This window comes from Aphelocoma coerulescens, chromosome 4 (genome assembly GCF_041296385.1).
Source record: "Aphelocoma coerulescens isolate FSJ_1873_10779 chromosome 4, UR_Acoe_1.0, whole genome shotgun sequence".
NCBI classification, from domain to species: Eukaryota; Metazoa; Chordata; class Aves; order Passeriformes; family Corvidae; genus Aphelocoma; species Aphelocoma coerulescens.
Genome location: NC_091017.1, coordinates 63,795,676 through 63,815,747, shown reverse-complemented (window position 1 = coordinate 63,815,747; position 20,072 = coordinate 63,795,676). Strand labels below are relative to the sequence as shown.

The 20,072-nt window shown below is 39.2% G+C and overlaps 1 protein-coding gene across 10 annotated transcripts in view; it reads right to left on the bottom strand.

Moving 5' to 3' along the window:
• Window positions 1-20,072, bottom strand: part of LDB2 (LIM domain binding 2) — a 264,065-nt gene that overhangs the window by 91,268 nt on the left and 152,725 nt on the right. The window lies entirely within an intron of this gene.

Genomic DNA, 20,072 nt, shown 5'->3' with positions numbered 1-20,072 from the left:
GTATTTTCATCTCTTCATACCATTTTATCTGTACATGAAAATATATTGTCAATGGAATGAAGACAACAAGGGTCTAAAGAAAACTTGGGGTTTTTTAGCTTTTTCATCTGCTTTGAAATCCTCCTTAGACATATGTTTTTGCTTAAAACAAACAGAGGTGAATAAATCAGTTGATCAGCATTCCCCTAGAGCTGCCTGCATTAACTTTCTTGGCATGATCTCATCACTTAAGTCAATATGACTTAAGAGTTTCTCTAACAGTTTATTTGCCTCTAACGCTATACTGTTCCTGAATCTAAATTTCAGTCTACCAAACAGAAAAATGGATAGCCCAGAGATTTACTGCCACAAGAAGGAGAAGTTTTCCTTGCAGACCTGAAATAGTGAGCTGCTTTTTTTCAGACACAGAAAGTTCTCCATATGGTCAACTTTTCGTTTAGTAAATCAGAAGTATTCCAGAAGGAAAGTGATCTCTATACCTGTTCGTAGGTACTCCACATTACTAAATCCAATACATCTATCTCTATTATCTCCAGACTTCGCTACATATCATTTGGCTGAAAAAGCCAGACAGTCTATTTGAAAAACTGTATTGTGGGGAAATGCCACGTGGATGTGTTTGGAGACACTGGCTCTTTTTCTCACCACTTGTGAATGCATTCAGGGAACAAGGAGATGCAAATCACCAATTTGTTCACTCAGATGTTTACTTATTGACTTATTTTCCTAAGTGACTACATACTTACAGCCAATAATGAGGCCTTCGTTTTCACCTAACAAAGGCGCATTTGGAAATGAACAGATGTAGGATGCAATTTGGCAGCCGCTGCCTGTCCCCGGTAGCGGGTTGTACAACTAGGCAGAGAGAAAAGAAGAAGAAATGCGCTCATACTTAAATCCTTGCATCGTCCAAGCGGGGGGCTGGGGGCACCCACAAGAGCGGATCAGCTTTTGTGCAGACACAGGAGCGCGTCGTGGCTGGAAAGCGGCGGGGTCGCCTGCGCAGCACTCCCGAGGGCGGTGCCAGCAGTGCCGGCAGCCAGGGCACGCTGAGCTCCAGCGAAGCCCCACGGCAGGCGGCTGTGTCCCCTGGGCCATGGCCCGCGGGCGCGCCGCGCCGGGAGCCGCAGCCGGGCGGTGCGGGGACACGCAGCAGCCTCCCGGTGGTGCCCCAGCTGCCGCAGAAGGAGCTACAGTCACTGCGGGAAACAAGACGGAATCAGCCGGGGGCACTTCGCACAAGAAAAGACTTTCTGCATCAGTGAACAGATTCTTTCCCCCCAGAACCACTCCTGGCAAAGGCTAAGCTTTCTCCCAGGTCTGCCTCAGCCTGCTGCTAACTAAGCATGAGCAGGTAGCAGCACAGCCTGGCGTGCAGTCTCCAAGGGGCCCTTGCTTCCCACAAAAACTGGCCATCAGCGAAACAGACAGCAACACATATTTTTGCTCTAAATCAGCACTCTCCGATGAGATGCCTGGTGAAAAGCATTTGCACTGAAGCAGTACAGCAGCGGGAGCTCACCGGGGCCCCTCAGCCCCAGCGGCACATGGTCCCGCACCCCACCTTCCCTCCTGGGAGCCCCGGCAAGCTTAGCCGAGAGGCATGGCATTCACTCATCTGAAAAGTACCTGAAACCGTAGCAAAACACACATTTTAGCATTCATTCAAAGAAGCTAACTACTTGATTCTTTCCCTTTCATCAACATTGAATTTCATAAAACAGCACCATTTCAGATCTACACACAGAAATTTACTTTTCTAGGCACACAACGTTATCCTCTTCTCATATAAACAGAAGTGCTTCTAAATTTTTTTATTTTGGGGTCTGGGTTTTGTTGTTTAGTTTGGGTTGGTTTTTTTTTGCTGTTTGACTTACTTTCTCCCTGTTCTCTTCTAATTCACATGTGTTACTCCTGAACACTCCAGTTTTCTTAGAAGAAATAAATCTAAGGTCCTGACCACTGGGGACATTGGAAATCTTATAAAAAAAATGGAGGGTAAAGTGTTAGTTTTGCCCAGTTAGCCAAAATCTAATTTGGGTCGTCACATTATGTCTTTGTAACCTTCCCTTGTAATTTCAGCTGGATAGAGCTGCACACTATTACTATCCTTTGTGTAAAAGCCGCTTTCTGTGCCAGCATTTCTGATGCAAGCAATTTCAACCCTTCACAGACTGTGTCAGACCTTCAAATTTCCTTTTTGTTCTAGAGAATTCTTTCTCAGACAGATTATCTACTGACATCATCAACAGTGTTACCAAAACAGTGAACAAAATCTGAACAAGCATAGTAAGAACACACTTGAGCAAAGTAAGCATGCACAGGCTTAAATTTAAGCATCTCTGTGTTGAACTGGTATACTGAGCAGAACTGATAAAATGTGACTACATGGAAGTATATTATTGTCCTATTTTGTCTCATCAACTTCTCATATATAAGAAATAAACCTATTAAGACATGAACAATAATAAGAAAATATACCAGACTATTAGCTAAACAAAATAGAAGAATGGTCTCTTGATATTCTATCTAGCACAAAAAGCAACCTGTCCAGAGCAGAATATTTGGTCTCCTGGGGAAGAATTAAGAACAGCTTTGAGTTTTGTACAAGCATTTGTAAAGAAGGATTACACATAGTTGATTATTTTAACTTTAATATTTCTGAGCAAATTCCCCATTTCTCACCAACGAAAAAAACCCACAGCATTTGTCTATTTCAGTGGTTCTTTACACCAGTTTTAACAGAACAAAGACATAAATTCAGGACCAATAGTCCTGTTGATATTTAGTCTACTTAGCTACAAATACAGAAGTGTTTGGTAAAAGACTGCTACCAGTTGCTCTGTAGTGCATTTCTGGGGAGAGCAGCTGCACTTTGGAGGAGGCTTTCATGAGCTACTTGCCCTAATTAAGCTTTAATCTACAAATCTCATTTTGTAGATCAGTTTGTATAGCTACAGTTGCATTTAAAATTACCCTTACCTTTGTACTGGAATAAGTACAGGACAGGAACAAATATTTTCAGATTGCGTTGCAAAGTTTTAAGGCTTGCATTTTCCAGAGTAAATTGCACAGGAGTCACATAGTTACAGTTGTTAGGACACAGAGATTTGTAAACACTCTGCTTAGAATCAAGTTGATCTCACATCTTTCAGTAGAAATTTTTTACATTTTTTTAATCCCTATTTTGTTAGTAGATTTCATATAGCCAGCAAGACACATTCCTCCAATTTTCAGTGCTTAGAATACATTGCATCAGGAATTTGGGGGGTTTTTTAGGTCAAAATAGACTGCATGGAGTGGATGGGTCCACAAGGAATCAGCACAACAGGAAAACAAAAATAAAAATGGATACTGCTTCTCAACAGCTTGTTTGACTAAATCTATTGCTGAAACAAAAACACATCGTTCCTCTGCCCATCTTCTAAATATTTCCAAACACTTTACACTAACAGTTTACAGTGTGTATGTTATAAAATTCTTACAAACTGTTGAAAGCACTGATGAAAACAACCTCCTTTTAATATTGAGTGGTGATAATTGCACAGGAATGCAGGCACAGGGCAAAAGCATGGTTTGCATGAGGTGTCAGCCCACTTCTTCTTGATTGGTATGGAATTAGTAGCCAAGCAGTGGAAGTCATTTGAACCCCTTTTCACCTACATGTGTTTTCAGTCCATACCAAAGATGTCTGATTTTCAGCTTTACCCATGACACTGGCTTCTTCATGCAGAGAAAATATTAAAGACTTTCAACTCAGTTTATAGTCATAGATGTGTAACTACATACATTCATGCTGGACAGAGTTGTGCTGTAGCTTCACCTGTAACAGGGGCATGGGGGATAACACCTTGCATCATGCAAGTCAGACAAAAGAGCTGCACTTTGTACAGCAGTTGCCTCTATCTGCCTTCTTCTAGCTGAGCCAACACAGACCACTTCTGCAATCACAATCAAAGTTAAAATGAGTGACTAAAGCAATGATAGCTTCTGTAAGTCTCAGATCCACCTATATATAGCATACCCTCAGTGTATTTTCCTATAAATCACATTTAAACATCACAGGCAGCACCAGCACCTGGGCAGGTATCCTGCAAGGGAGCCTAAGGACAGCAGAAGAGAGACTGCAAATTCAGCAGAGGCCGCTTCTCCCCAGGAGCCTGGACTGCAGGCCTATTTTCCTCCTGCAGTGCTTTGGGCCATCAAGCTGTTGGACATGCCTTTTCAGGGAATGTAGAAGTCAAGAATTTTTTTAAAGCCACTCCATAGAGATCAGGACCCCTTATACACAGATTTTTTTCCATGGCGTGGTAACACTGCTGCTTTTACTGAATCACTCCTAAAGGTTCTGTGTCAAGAGAGACCTTCCTTTGCCAGGTGTGCTGGTTCCTGCATTGTGCTCCTTTTCTAGGCACATTTTAACAGCTGTTGCAGCTCATGCATGAGCTGGCCACTATGATTCACTTTTTATTCTACAAAAATAAAGAATCCTACCTATTCTCCAATAACAGCCCAAATCATTTCAGTAGGACTAATGCAATCTGTAGTGTTTCAGACCATTACTCTGAAAACAGCAATTGTGTTCTGTTTTATAAGTGCCATCTATGTAACAATTTAAGTTTGTAAATCACCTCTGAATCCTTTGTGATGAAAGGTGCTATATAAACTCAAGCTATTATCATTCCTACATTTCACTGCTCCATAAATGAGATACTACAGCAGCTCCACTCCAGCAATATGTTTGTGATCACATAACCCTCCATCCCCAGTATTTCATTTTTACTGGAATTAGTGATTAACATGAACATCACACCCTTTTCTATATCCCACTTCTCTTTGGGGTTTGGATTTTATGCCTGGCAACAGTGCACTGTCTTTCTGTAAGTGGTTTCATTGGAATCAGAGAAGAGCAATTAAATGGGCTATTAGGATGCAAAGTATGCAGGTCAGTGCAGCTTCTGCCAGGCAAACCCACCTTAAAAACACAGCCCTTAGAGTCCCACCCTTTTTTGAAAGATTGAGGAGACTGTGGCAAAGCACCTTCTGAACAACTGCAGCAAAGCTCCTTTACAAACAATGGGATTATTTCCATTATAATTGCTTTACATAGGCAAAAGTCAAGGGAGACAATTGGTGATTTTTATAAAAAGTTTAAAACAGGAGGCAGTCAGTGTCCTTGTCTTCATTCTCCTCTGCTTTCCCCACAACTTTTCTTTTTTGTTTCCATGGGTTTTCTCTCACCAGGGCCCCGCTGAGCAGATCCCATTTGGACAGTTTGTTATTTCCCCTCCTTGTTTTTGACATGCCACAGCAACCTGAGGGAGCCAATACTCAAAAGAGATAACAAGCTGTGACAAGTAATGCAAGAAAAAATGGCAAGGTAAAAGTCATTTGGAAGCATCCAGTTGATATTTCTCGGCAGTGAGGGAGAATGAGGTGCACCAGACACACTGCCAAAATTTCTGTCACCAGTGTAAATTAAGCAACATGGCAAAAGCAATCAGAGAGTTAAAAGAATCTTCTCTTTGCCCTTGTTTGCCTCATTTCTTGTTTTTCTCTTAAACTGCACCACTGGGATGAACCACAAGACTTCCCTTCTCCTTATTAAAAAGGCAAAAACTGCTTATGCAGCAACTGCAGCAGGGCTCTGTTGTTAGCAGATAGTAAGGATGCATGGAGATGAGCTACAAACAGTATCCATATCAGCGGAGACACTTACAGGGAAAAAATTGTTCTGTGAACATTACAAATTCTGGCTCTAATTAAACATTCATCTCTCACTCTTCTGGGGGTGGAGAAGAAAATCATTGTCCTTTTATACTGCAGTTAAAAGTGGAAAACATTGCATCCAGCAACATGAAGAAGAAATATTTTTCTATTCTGTGACAGCAATGAACGCTGAGGGTTATGCTGACTGAAGGTAATTACTACAGCTCTTTGCTTGTTCTTTAAAAAAATAAAAAGAACTGTTCATGCCTTAAAATACTCCTTTTTAGAAAAATCTGTAAATCATTCTGCGATATAATTTTTTTAAACAGTTGGTACAAGTGCAGACATGATTCTCCCCTTGCTGAGCTTCCTGGCCTTAAAAAATATACTTGAAGATACATATATATGAAGTTGAACAAAGAGACACAGATAGAGAAGGAGAGGTGTTCCCAGCTGCGATCAGGTTCACTGAGGGAATTAGATATTCCTCCTTCCCAGGTCTCTGATGAGGTAGATGAAAGGCATCACAAGTTTCTTAAGAAGAATAATCCAAACATTAGATAGGGAATGACCAAAGAACCAAAAAGGACCAGTCTCACCTGAGTCTCTTTCCTGCTTTGTCTCACAAAAACATTCGATGAGGAGTGCCAAATCGTAGAGCTAAGCTACTTTATGAGAATAACTTAGTGACATTTGGAAGGGCTTATACACTGATTTGGGAACATCTCCAGTTTGTTTTTTCCTCTTGCCTGTTTAAATTCTTTTTCTGTTATCTCTGTTTTCCTCCTTTTTTCAGATGGTGAATCCTCTAGGGGTTCACTGAAGCCTGAAGTTCTTTCTTGTGGAGGAAAAGGGAGATGGGGTTGTATGTATCTTTAGTAATAAAACGTTCCACATGATTGATATAAATGTTTCTGACTTTTCACATGCACTTGGGAAAGGCCTCAACTGCCCAAGCCCGTTGTCCATATTATGCTCCCATTTGGCTTCCATATATAGGGAAAGGGAAGACTCACTCCAGCGTTTGTGAAGATCTGATGGCAATGCACTGGAGCTCACTTCTACAGAAACATGTGGCACCATCCAAAGCAGAAGATAAAGAGGAGAAGCAGTCAGTGCAGAAGCAAAGAATCATAGAAGATCTTGAGCTGGAAGGAACCCACAAGGATCATAGAAGTCCAGCTTCTGACTTAACAGGACAGCGCCAAGAGTCACACCACGAGCCTGAAAGCATTGTCCAAACGCTTCTCGAACTCTGTCAGGCTGGTGCTGTGACCATTGCCCTGGGGACCCTGTTGTTAGGGAATACATTCAGTGCAGTAGCTCAGTGGGCAGCTGCAGTGTGAGCTGCAGACTGAGATCTGGGGTTGGAGCCCTGGGCAAGAGGCCATGAACTGCTGAACCCTTGCATGACAAGGGATACGGAGATCTGTGGCACAGACACTCAGAGACACAGCAGGAGCTGACTACCCAAGACTTCCACCTGATTGTATTCCAAGAGTATAAAACCACTCATTTTTTAAAGCCCCTCTTCAGAGGCACCCAGCTTTAACAATTTTCTTACTGCATCATGATTAAACTATTGTAAGGATCGAGACATCTGAGACTCTGCTATGGGAAACCTGGGGTCAAGGTAACAAAACCTGATCTGACTTGTGGAAGTGTGGGGTGTATAGCTGGAAATGGACTTCACTCCTAGCTCAGGCAGTGTCAGATGGACTGCTGGAGTGGCTCCTGGATTGTTAGATAGGGCAGTTTCCTTAACGCTGTTTCAGTGCCCAACCACTCTCTGGGTGAAGAATCTTTTCCTAGTATCTAACCTAAACCTCCCCTGACTCAGTTTAATGCCATCCCTTCAGGTCCTATCACTGGTCACCAGAGAGAACAGATCAGTGCCTGCCCCTCCTCTTGCCCTCAGGAGGATGTTGAACACCACAGTGAGGTCTCCCCTTGGTCTCCTCCAGGCTGAACAAGCCAAGTGACCTCAGCTGCTCCTGGTATGGCTTCCCCTCAAGGGCCTTCACCATCTTCATTGCCCTCCCTTGGATGCTCTCTAACAGCTCAATGTATTTTTTATATTGTGGTGCCCAAAGCTGTCCCCAGGACTCGAGGTGAGGCCGCCCACAGCAGAGCAGGGCAGGACAATCCCCTCCCTTGCCCAGCTGGTGATGCTGTGCCTGATGCACCCCAGGACACGCTCGGCCCTCCTGGCTGCCAGGGCACTGCTGACTCATGTTCAGCTTTCCATTGACCAGGACCTCCAGGTCCCTTCCTGCTGCACTGCTTTCCAGCACCTCATTCCCCAGTCTGTCCATACATCCAGAATTACCCCATCCCAGGTTGCAGATTCTGTAATTTGTCTCTGTTAAACTTCATACGGTTGGTATGAAGTGTGCAGTAAACAAAACTGGTCTCCAGGGCCCTGAGAACCATAATTTCTGTGTTTTCAGATCACCACCATGGACTCTCTATCTCCCTTGCTATTTTTGGATGGCTCTGCAAAAGTTAATCAACATAAAACAATACAAAGTGACCACTGAGTCCAAAAGATAGGAGTAACCGCTTTAACAGCTTCTCATCTACAATTGCCACTGAGGAGAAACGCAGAAATCCAAGTCTGAGAAATGGCTTAAATCTAAAATAGTCTTACTGAATTGTGAAATTTCAGATGAAAGATTAAGACAAAACTTCATTGTAAAACACTGGTGTTCATTATATATGATTTGTTCATGATGCCAAATCAGTAAATCCATTGGATTTCTTTTTCAGCCGTTTTGTCCTGCCAAAAATTGGTCACCTTGTTTCTTACATGCACTCTAAATTTCTGGCCATGGAATTCTAATGCCCAAACAACTTATGTAGCTTCTGTATGGACTAAGACCTAGATGGAAAAATGACCAATTTTCTGCTATTACAGTTACTACATGGTAGTGAAGGAAACAGAAATCTGAGATTTTATTTCTGGCTATGTGAGAAGTATGTATTTTAGTGTGTATGGGCAAGACAGCTGAACAGAAAGAACTTTGTTTTTCCAAACAAGTGGATAAAAGTTGTATCTCTCATCTCGATTCCTCTCTCTGACTGGAGAAATCTCCTGCAGCCTTTCAGATTATTTATCTGTAAAATGAAAAGAAATGGTTTGTTTTCCTTCTAAGTCTTTTAGTATTTGCAGCAAGCTGAAGTGTTAATCATACCACTAGTCTAGCAAATTATGCATGAAAAATGATGGGATTTCACTGAGCTAAAACTGCTATGATCCAGGTTGTGTTAAGCATTACAGAGACCTGTGTTTTAAAGACCCACTATTTAATTTCTGGAAGAACTGCCAGTTATTTTCCCTTATAAAGAAAAATGAAAGGAAATACATTTTAAAAGTAATATTAATAACGAATAGGTTATTTTGTCACTGACCAGATCCTAGACATGCATCTTTCAGAGTACTTTCAATCTTTTACCCCTGCTTTGAGAAAATGAATTGAGCAGATGGCCTTTAAACACCTCTAGCAACCTAAATATTTCTATGATTCACTTGACTGACTAATTTTGGTTTAAAAGGGTAGAAAGCCTATGCCCATTTTTCCTTACCTAAGGATGACAATCCTCAGAGTTTGTAAACTGAGCTATTAAATGAAGCATGGGTATTATAACCCCATCATACTTGAAGGTTCACACCACACTAGGAGGTTAAATTAGCCCCCCCAAAATTGACAGAAGTTGTTTTGTATGTTCATGAATCAGAAAAATGCTCAAAAATTATTTCTACAAATAACCAAATTCCATTTAAACACGAAATCAAAGATGAAGAAAACATGGTTTCACTTTAAGTTACAGAATAATTCCTTAAAATAATATGAACTCAAACATTTATTGGTATTGCTAAATTGCAACAAACCTACATGTGAAGTAGTGGAGTGTACCATAAAGAAATAAAAAATAAATGTCATTTGTTTTCACCTAAGAAAATAAAAGAGAATAAGACTTACTAAATAAAATTTGTTTCTATAACACAGTATTCTATGTGGCTCTTTACCATATTACTAATTTTTCCTGTTACGTAACCAACATCACTTGAGTATAAAACACCAAGAGACAGCTATAATCTTCTTCACTTTCTAACTCAGGTCAAATATTTGTGGAAGAAATGTGTCTTCAAATTATAAAAATACATTTGCATTATATTTTTCTGTCAGTTTGATAGTAGAATGAAGAAAATGTTAACTTGATCACTAAAATTATGCTTTTATTCAAAATGCTATCAGAAAGATTCATTTATCTATCTGTATCTTCTGACATGATAGGCAATTAAGTAAAATAATTATAACTTAGAATTGGAATTATTATTTAATTTCAGGGCTAAATATTCAGATAAAGCTCTTCATTATGTAACTTCTGCTACTATTTCAATTGTTTTGATGGAGAGGAATTTACGAATACAACCCTAACTTTGTGAAAATCTTAAAGGAGAAGAAGATTTACCACCATGAATAAAAATGTAAATGTGGAGACCCTCATAGAATAAGAGTAGGAATTGCTGACAAACCTGAAAATTAATCATTGCAGAAAAAGATTCTATAGGCATTATCTTTAATAAGTCTCAAAGTTACAAAAGCTTAGGTCTGAGCTCAAATCTAAAATTAAGTCACAATAAATTAAGAATTCAGTTCTGATTATTGTTTTAATTTGCAATTTTCCCCACCTAACTCTGATATGTATACATTAAGTACAGTTTTGCTCAGATTTCTAGTAAAATTCATGCTCTGCATGACTGTATCAGTCTTCATCTCCTGGGAGTCAGAGACAGTGGCCTGTGTGTGAGAGCATGTCTGGCTCATTGATAGTGCCCTGAAGAATGCAGTCTACCACAAATGATTAGCTGATAATTTTACTGAGAGTTTAATGATAGTTGATGACTTTCATAAATAGCAGGTCCTGGAATAAGGATCAACCTTCATACGATGAAAGGAAAATTCTTAGTGTTTGCAGAAGAAAACTAAAACGGAACCAGCACACATACAAAATATTTGAAATTTTGTGGCCGATTGTAAAAATATTATGTTCTTTAAAGCTTATACTATTTTGATCTATCGCTTATAAGCAGTTAGTTTTGGGCATGCTAATTAAACATTCGAAAATGAACTTGTTTTCTGGAAAAGTATGAACTTGTTTTCTGGAATAGTAAGTTCATTAAGTGGATTCTTCTTTGGAGCATAAAACTCCAGTGTTTTGTATTCTCTATATGCTGACTGAGATCTCCCATATTGCTTTCACTCTCAAAAATAATCTGACTCTGACAGATTGCCTTAATCTCAAAAAATAATGCAGGAATAAAACCATTGTTAGTATAACATTCACATATATTCCCTTCCACTTTTTTTCAATAATAATGCCCAGATTCTTCAGATCTTGGCGTTTTGTGTTTCATAATTTTGTTGCTGCTGTTTGGGGGTTTTGCTTGTTTGTTTGTTTTTGTCCTTCACCGGTAATCTGAAAGGTTTGAGCCTTCAGAATCTCATTACAGCTTTCTTGTTTCAGATGACAGAAATGTCTGACGGATGGAGGATGCTGCTGCCTTCTGTGTAGACCAGCTCAGGCAGAGAGACAAAAATGTCTGCATTGCTACTTGTAGGCTCCATAAATACTTTTAAGGCAACAAAGAACCGTGTACTAGGGTGCCCTCTTCTTTCTGCAGGGCACTACAGCAGTAATTACTTGTCAACCATGTAGTTGTGCCTAAGTTCTGTCACCTGCCTGAGCTACATCAGGAACTGAAATTTCTACTTCTTCAGCTAAAGGACTAACACAGAAACATCAGAAGAATTCTAATCAAGCTGTGGTATAAACAAGGCACATAACCATAGAGGCAATGCCATTTGCCCTAAACATGACAAAATGATCGGTGAAAAGTGGCATTTAGATACGTTCCAGAAGAAACCTGAATTACAATGCCTGCTCTTTCTGAGGTGGCTTTTCAACAGTACCACTGACTTCACTCTAAGAACAATGCATGTATACTGATAAGAGAGGGTTGCCACAGTCTGTATTTCAAGTAGTAGTCCAGAGATGTGAAAATCAAATTGATGTTTGGTTGAACAACTCAACAATTTTACAACACTCCTTGCTGTCCCAAATTTATCACATAGGAGAAATATACTACTCATACCTGGACTGTATTGTATGTGTGAGCAATCCATTTCTCTTAACCCCTTTCTCTAATCCCTAATTCACTACGAGTCCTTTGTGAGACAAACATAATTGTCATTATTATATATATACTGTTATTGTTTCATTGAACATACTGTTATTGCTTTATTATTGTTATATTGACAAAATGATTGCTAAACCACATTAGAGCAATATTTATGGCTTAGCATTCAAACCATTTCTTTCTCCTGAAATCTACTGGAAAAATAATGGCAGGGAAGCTACACTGAGGACTCAAATCCCTTTCAGGCCATCAGGATCTTTACTGGAGGACTGAAAATAAGGTTATTATCGTAAGTATATTTAGCACATGTGAATTTCTCATCAGATAGTGGTTAGAGGCAAAATTAGCTTTGAAGCAAGTCAATAACTTAAAGTCAGACATGTTGGAGAATGTTTAAGAAATGCCACATAAATTAAATACAAAGCTTAATATATTTTCAAATTGTTGGCCTGTCTGTGATACAATTAGTAAAGATATTTAAGTTTATCCATAATGGTACAGTTTTCTCAAATATCAGTTTCCTTCTGCAGGAAAGAGAAAGAAGTTAATTTAAGAGTTGGTATTCATTTTCCCCAAAACATACAATTTTGTATACAAAAAAAGATTCACTCCTGAAACACTAATGCACAGAAGAATAATTACATTAGGGATGTCCTATGTTAATATCTGACAATCTAATTAATATGTTTATTTATTTCAATAGGGTAGCATTTCTCTAAGTTATGAGAACATCAACCAGTCAAAACACAGCTAAAGATTAAGAAGAAAATGAAACAACATCATTATTACTGGATATGAGCAGCTTGCAAAATGAAGGTTGGAGGCAGGAAAAAAGGTGCTAGTGTGGCTGAGGTATTACACTGAAAAGGAAAAACGAAGTTTGATCCAATGAATAAATTGACTGGAGTAAATGGAGAAGCAGAAGTGAAGCAGCTTTAAAAAATTATTCACAGTATCACAAGGAAAAAATACAAGAAATTGAATGGTATTCTTTTTGACTTTGGCTTAAGATGGAAGTTCTTTTTAAGCATGTCATCTGGACAGTATAGGTTAAATTACAGGTAGATTTTATGTAGGAAGATGTTGCAAACAGATTAATTGAGGACATAGAGAGTCTGTCTACTGTTTATACAAGATCCAACAGAAAGCTACAAATGTGTTTTGCCCATGGATAAAGGATATATGGGAGTATCTCATCCCCTGGAAGAGCAGTACTCAGCTAAACTGAAGTTCATGACAGAGTGAATTCCAAGCAACATCCAGAGCCTGAATGCCAGGGTGCTGCACAGTGCGCGTTTCTTGTCCGGATCAGCAGGGGTCTGCTCTCCTGCACGCTCCATCCCTGCTTGTATGGGGCCTTCAGACTGAGGACGTCTCAGCCAAGAAATCTGGCTGGTCCAATTTCCTTCCATCTTATATTACTCCTCCCAAAGGACCTGTCAGAAGTTCTTCTTAACCATGTCAGTGAAACAAGAGAGCATATTTGTCTCAGTCTTTGAGAAATTCAGTAAAAGTTCACCATTTTCTGAATCCTGAATTCTGCTGCTGCTGAATATATACGTATTTAATATAGAACCAACATTTACATTGACTAATCTCTAATAGTCAGTTAAACTGAAAGAATTACAAAACTTCAGAGAATCTGGAATGAAGACATTGGGTTCCATTTTTTGCCTCATCTCTGGCTTTTCAGGCAAACTTGGACAAGTCATTATTTCTCTCAATGCCCTACAGTTCACTTCTACAAAACAGACATGCAAACAACCTATATACAAATACCACCAACCTTTAAGATAGGATACTTTCTCCTTAACAGTGTAACATTTGCCTTAGAATGAATCCTTTCCTCCCAACAACCAGTATCTATAAAAGGGTTAATTCAAAAACACCCTCAGAAACCAGAGAACTACAGGTACTCTTGATACCCTGAACATGTAATATTTATAAGAGTCATACAACTTTAATTTTACTTCTTTGCCTTAGAAAAAAAAAGAGTGCAATTTTTCTAAGCACAGCACTGCAGAAAAAAAAAAAAAAATGAAGCGCTCGTTAGTTTGGAATTTTCCATTCCTTTTTGCTTCTGCCTGAAAGCCAGAGGACTGTGGGGGTTTCATAGTGGAAAGAATTTAGGCCTGTCTCCCTTTGACTTGCAAATTTTAGAAACAGTGCGCTATCCATCTAACCGGTTGGCAAGGATTTAATATCCCTAAAGCCGGTCATGAAGCATTGTCTCCTCTACCTCCTCCCTTCCTCACCCTTCAGCTTGTGTATAAAAGCTCAGTGCATGCAGACTTTACACTCATAACAGTGGTGCTCACTAGTGTCACTATAAAGTGTCAGGGTAGCAGCAGTTAGAGGTCTGGCAGTGATACTGCCATAAACTCAGTATTTCCATCGGCAAAATGATGCCTCACCTGTTAAAACTCATGCTGGTGCAAAATATGAGATTTAATATCAAATGCATCAAATATCTCAATTAAAAAATAATATTTTCACAATATGGATTACCAAGTGGTAAGATATTTTCCCATCACATTTTCAGCACTGTATCAGTAGGCATTTATATGTCCTCTTCTCATATTTTAGCGTAGGTAGTAAAATAGGAAACCTAAGATATTAAATAAAAAATATAATCAAAAATATACTATCACAGAATTCACTTAAAAAGCTCTTCAGAAAAAAAAAATTTGAAGCAATTCCACCTGTTGTCCTCCAACTATAGAGGAGTTCTACCGTGCTCATCACAGCAACTATATATAAAAAAAGCACTTGTCCAGTATATGCTTGTGGACTTTTTTCCCTCTTTTGACTGACTTGTGCTTTGAAAAGCAGACTTTTCTGGTGAAGGATCTAATTAGAGAGACAAGCATGTCTAATCTAAATTTGTGTCCATTTTAAAAATTGCTTGATTAGTCATAGGAACAGGTAGGCCTGAAGGAAAACCGGCATATGTATTGTGTCACAACCCCCCTGTACTTTCAGGGGCAAAAGGTAATGTGTACCTAAAATCCCATTTGTACATGTTGCTCTCTCAACTGGACATGACCTCTGAATGTAAAAAGGCAGGTTGGTACAGACATTATCTCCCACAGGGGGAAATGGTGGGCTGCTTATCATCCCATCAACCTCAAAGCCTAAGTCACATTTGACATCAAACTAAAGCCGCTGAAATGAATGACATTTGCCTATTAGATGGTACTCAGAGCCAGATGAACTAGAAAACTCAGGTAGGAAGATGGTGCCGCAGAGGAAATATTGGTACTTTGTTTAATGACTACTGTGCTCTCTTCAGTCCATGTAATAGAAGGAAAATAATACTAATACTTCAAAATTCATGTGTCATTTCATCAAAATCCATGTAGAGGCAATAGGAATAGTTAAATACACAGTCTTTTCTATTCCATTACCTGTGTTTACACAGTACTAGAGTTTTGTATGCACCTAGTTGTTCCAAAATAAAACAAGATTTTTAGCACAATGATTAGAAAGCCATCTGAAATGCACAGCATGTTTTGTGTAAAAACTCACTATGGCTTCACATTAGGTGTTAGAAGTTCTCTTGAACAAACTATCAGATATGCTGCTCTCAGTTTTTTCAGAGGATGAAATAAAAGTCCTGCAGTAGAATCAAACCAAGCTCACAGTCCCATTTTCCAGTAATGTTAATGGACAAGATACAGCAAATCAGCAACAAATGGATCAGCAAAGCAACCTTATCAGTAAATCACTTGCTACACTCTAAATAGTTGCCTTTCAAAATGTTGCTTGCATTACTTGAAGAGCTATATTGATTTTATATCTATCCCTGAACTTGTCTGTGTTTAAGTTTAGAGTCTGGAAATAACAGTTAGCTTTTAATAAAGTGCTATTTATACAATCATACTGCAAACAAGGCTGAATTTCACACATACACAAGTGATAATCTGCCTTCCTCCCTTCCAAAGCAAGGAGAGTACTGATAGCTATGAAAAGATATGTCTTTTTTCTTTTTTTTTCATTTGGTGGTATTGTCTATGTTTTTACTTCCTGCTATGGATCAAAGAAGGAACACCTAGTGGCTTTGTTTCTTCTCTCCTATTAGCAGGAAAGAGTAATCTTTACATAACCAATAATTTATTTACTGACATTTGCAAGTTCTGGGGCTAAAATGATTCGGGCAATTTAATTACGCTTTTTTTTCTTTGCAGCACATTTCTGGAGATGTTTTACCTTTGGAAACTTTTCCAGTTTTCTTTTCTTGATTTTTTTTTTTCTTTTTTTTTTCTTTTTTTTAACGCTCACAGTGACATCTTGTCCTTTTGCTAGAACAGAACTCAAGGCTAGGATCCAGCTGTTGAGCTCATTGTTTCAAGAGGCACCACCCCATTGCCATTTTGTGCCATGCTGCCCGTATACCAGGTGGCCAGGAGAATGCTAAGATAGCCAGCCAAACATAAACAAGTGAAGAGATACCAGAACTACTTACACTCAGTCCTAAAGTGTCTATAATTTGATTCTAGAGAATGCTGTATATTCAAATAATATTAGCTACATTTTACAGCTTTTGACTGTACATCATCTTCCAACATTGTACAGTGAAAACATCTCATTGTCATAAATTGTCATCTCCACTGCCCAGCTCTATCCATTCTTGACAACAAACACATATTAAGCATTTTTTCCATGCAACCTGCCCTAGGTTAACCAATATAATTAATTTAGTAGTGAATACAATGGCTTTGATACTGTGTGGCTTTGTACTGGGGAAGCCTGGCAGCTAAAGACCTAAGGAAAAAAAGCATCCCTTCTCTGAAATCTCTGTGGGGACCAAGTCCAATGGGGTCAGGAGCATCACTGGCTCTGACAGAGCGGGACACGCCAACAGGCAGCAACAGGCCTGAGCAAACCTGAATGATGTGTCTATTTGGCAGCTTTTCTGGAGAAAACAGCTTTGCAATAAAGACAAGGGAAATATGAAAATCACCGTATCCTTCAACAACAGGTAGATCTATGATGGATCTCCCCTTGGACTGGCTCTCTGATCTCCACCAACATCCTTTGGAATCACCAGGAAGCTCTGGTGAAGGAAGGTTCTTCAGGGAGGGTTTGTACATCTCTCTGCACACAAGAGAGAAGCTGCCTTGCTCCCCAAGTACTGGGCTGATTTCAGAACCCAGGTTTATGGGCAGGAAGTCAAGCCAGAGCTGCTGCAGGGAAGTTTTATGGAGACTGGATCTGACCCTGTTGGAAGGGGTATGTCAATCAGTGTCTGTCAGAGGAATTGCAGTTGGGTAGGGCTTTAGACAGTAGAATTGCACAGTGTAAAGTGCTTGGACCTGCCACAGAGCTGGCCTTTTAAGTATATATTGAGTTCAACATTCATGGATGATGGAACTGAAGATGTACTTCTGAAGTGGCAGTCAGGTGACATAGCTGCACATGAAAGGAAGCTCAGGGCCCAGTCAGGGAGAAAAGCAGGAGCTGCACCAGAGCTGGGGCCACGGTAGAACCCGTCAGAGCTCAGGAGAGCTGCTGTCTGTCCAGGTAACAAAAGCTCTTCTTGAAGGAACGGGCCACAGATTCCTTCTTCTGTCCTGTGTCATCTTATCCTGAGGACCAGTTTGAACATTACAGAAGAGAAGATTGTAGAGACCCTATTGGAAGGCTAGCTAAATTAATAAAAAAAAATAAAATTAAACTTTACTAAAGGACTGGGTGTAATATGTTATCCTTGGAAAGATGGCTGGAAAAAAACCCCACTAACCTCTAATTTGAAGAAAATTAAAAATATGCAAGATACCCAAAGATGGATTTCAAATTCTTAAATGGGGGATTGATGCTATCTAGAAGTGAAGAAGCAGAGGCAGAAGATGTGGCAAGTGATAGATTAGATAAAGACCCTGCTACCTGGATCATGGTATATGTGGCATGGTAGATCTGCTGGATTTTCTGTAGTGTGGCCATAATGTAATTTCAAATCCAGAAGAGGCTAAAAACACTTGTTCAAAGTCTTTTCCTTATTTTGTTTCTCTGGGGTAGAGTAACATGACTGTGTGTGTAGGAGAGCCTTCTTGCTTGTGTTAGGAGCATCAGTAAGGAGTTCTCTGAGAGCTGAGGAGAAGAGACTGCCTTTGCCTTAGCACCTAAAATCTGAAAGTTCTTTCGACATGTCCCTCATACCTTATAAAGTCCAGCCTCAGGTGCTTCCATCCATTTTCAGCAGCACGTTGCACTATACTCTTCCGTTTCACTAAATTAACCATATGCACAGAATCTTTCCTCTGCTACATACCCTGTAAGCTCAGAGAATAAAATTTTGTTCTACTTCCCAAAGGTTTACAGCTCAGTCAAATCAAAAGCAATTTTCTTTAAAAAAAATAGCAGCCCTTCTCCTTCATGAGAGTTATTTCAATGCCAATTTCAAGTTTCTACCTACAGCTGCACAAGCTGTCAGAGTCCACAGACATTCTCTGTAAATGTGGAAAAGTATGTTTTATCTTGGCCCCTACCAGAAAACGGCCCACCCTGTGACCAGGCACAGGGGATTCCCAGGTAGGTATGCAGCAGGAATATTTTTAACCTCCAAGTGAACGCTCTGGCAAGTTTTAATTGACTGAGAACAAGAAGTTCAAATGAAAACTACCATGCAAGTTGAGCATGTAATGCAATCCATAAGAGCCTATAATTGCATCTGAAAATTTGCTAGTGACCCTTGCTTCAAATAATAACAGCAAACAAAAGGCACTTGAGAAAATGAGCTTCATTTTCATGTTTGTTCTCCATGCATGGCAGAAGTTGCACATTACCAGTTTTACTCTTCCCTGTGCAAAGGCATTCACTTGCTCAGCTCCTGCCATTTGTTCAGGCATTGCAGGCAGTAACCAAGAGGAAAGACCTGTTTTAAGGTTCAGGATAATATGATTTAAAGCCACAAAATGCGGCAGCAAAACAAATGGATGAGTTCTAAAATCCTGCAGTCCTCGTGGGCCTTGGATTGCCATTGCTTGCTCTGCAGTATTGAAAATCAGGCCACCTACTTATGTCCTAAAGAGAATTAAAACCTAATTGAGGCATCTTCTTTGGAAAATCCTTGCCATTACCTTTAAGCCTGTGATTCTACCCCTTAAAAAGCAAATCAAACCAGCAAAAATGCTAACTCTAACCTAGCAAATAGTAAAAGTATCTTGCCTTTTCAGAGACTGCTTGCACTCGGATCCTGTCTGACATTTACCTCATGCAATGTGGTCTAAGGTGAAGAAAGGAACATTTTTTTCCCTTCATCACAATTTCAATTTTTCATTTTGTGTGGAAAAAAAGTCATAACTAAAATTCTGTTTCCATTGAGTGTTTACAGGGTTTTATGTGAGAAAGCAAAGGAGTTAATTTACATCTAAAACCAAATCAGCACATGCAGGAACTAAAGCATGTGACAAGTCGTGAGATACTTGTTTGTGTATGATAAGTGGGCTGTATGCTTTCTTTGGTAGACAGAGTCAAGACACAATTTGTAAGAGATGCAGCATGATAGAGTCCATCTATCCTCTGTTAAAATAATAGTAAAGATACATACAAACTTTTCTGCTTGGTCATTTTCATTACTTCTGATGTTACTGAAAGCCTAAACTAATATTAACTTCTATATTATGTACGATTATCCCCAACATTATATTACATAACCTTAAAAAAACCTCAGAGAAGCCAGAAATAATTAAAAACCAATGTAAAATAACCTGAGTATTGTTCTGCATCAAGCTGTTTTCTTATATTCAAATATTCAAAATTCTAATATCTAGCAGGACTATGCACATTTAAGAAAATACATGTGTACATATGTGTATATATATAATTAAAAAATTAAATTTGCACTCCTAAAATTAATAAATCCATCCTATTAGTGGCAGTTAACAGAATTTTCTGGACTCGTTCTTTTCAATGGCAAAGCTGAACACACTTTCAAAGTGATAATTTCTAGGGTTAATTGTCATAGCTTCCTTGACGCAATCTTCCCCACCAGCTTTATTTTATCTGCCAGAGCACCAATATGCCATGATTAGCATAAATTAAACTAAATAAATTCAGTGGGTTACTATATTATTTTATGCTAATCCATTTATTTATTTATTTTTAAACATTTCAAGGTTAGGGATGGGTGAGCACTGCGATGGCGAATTCCTAACAC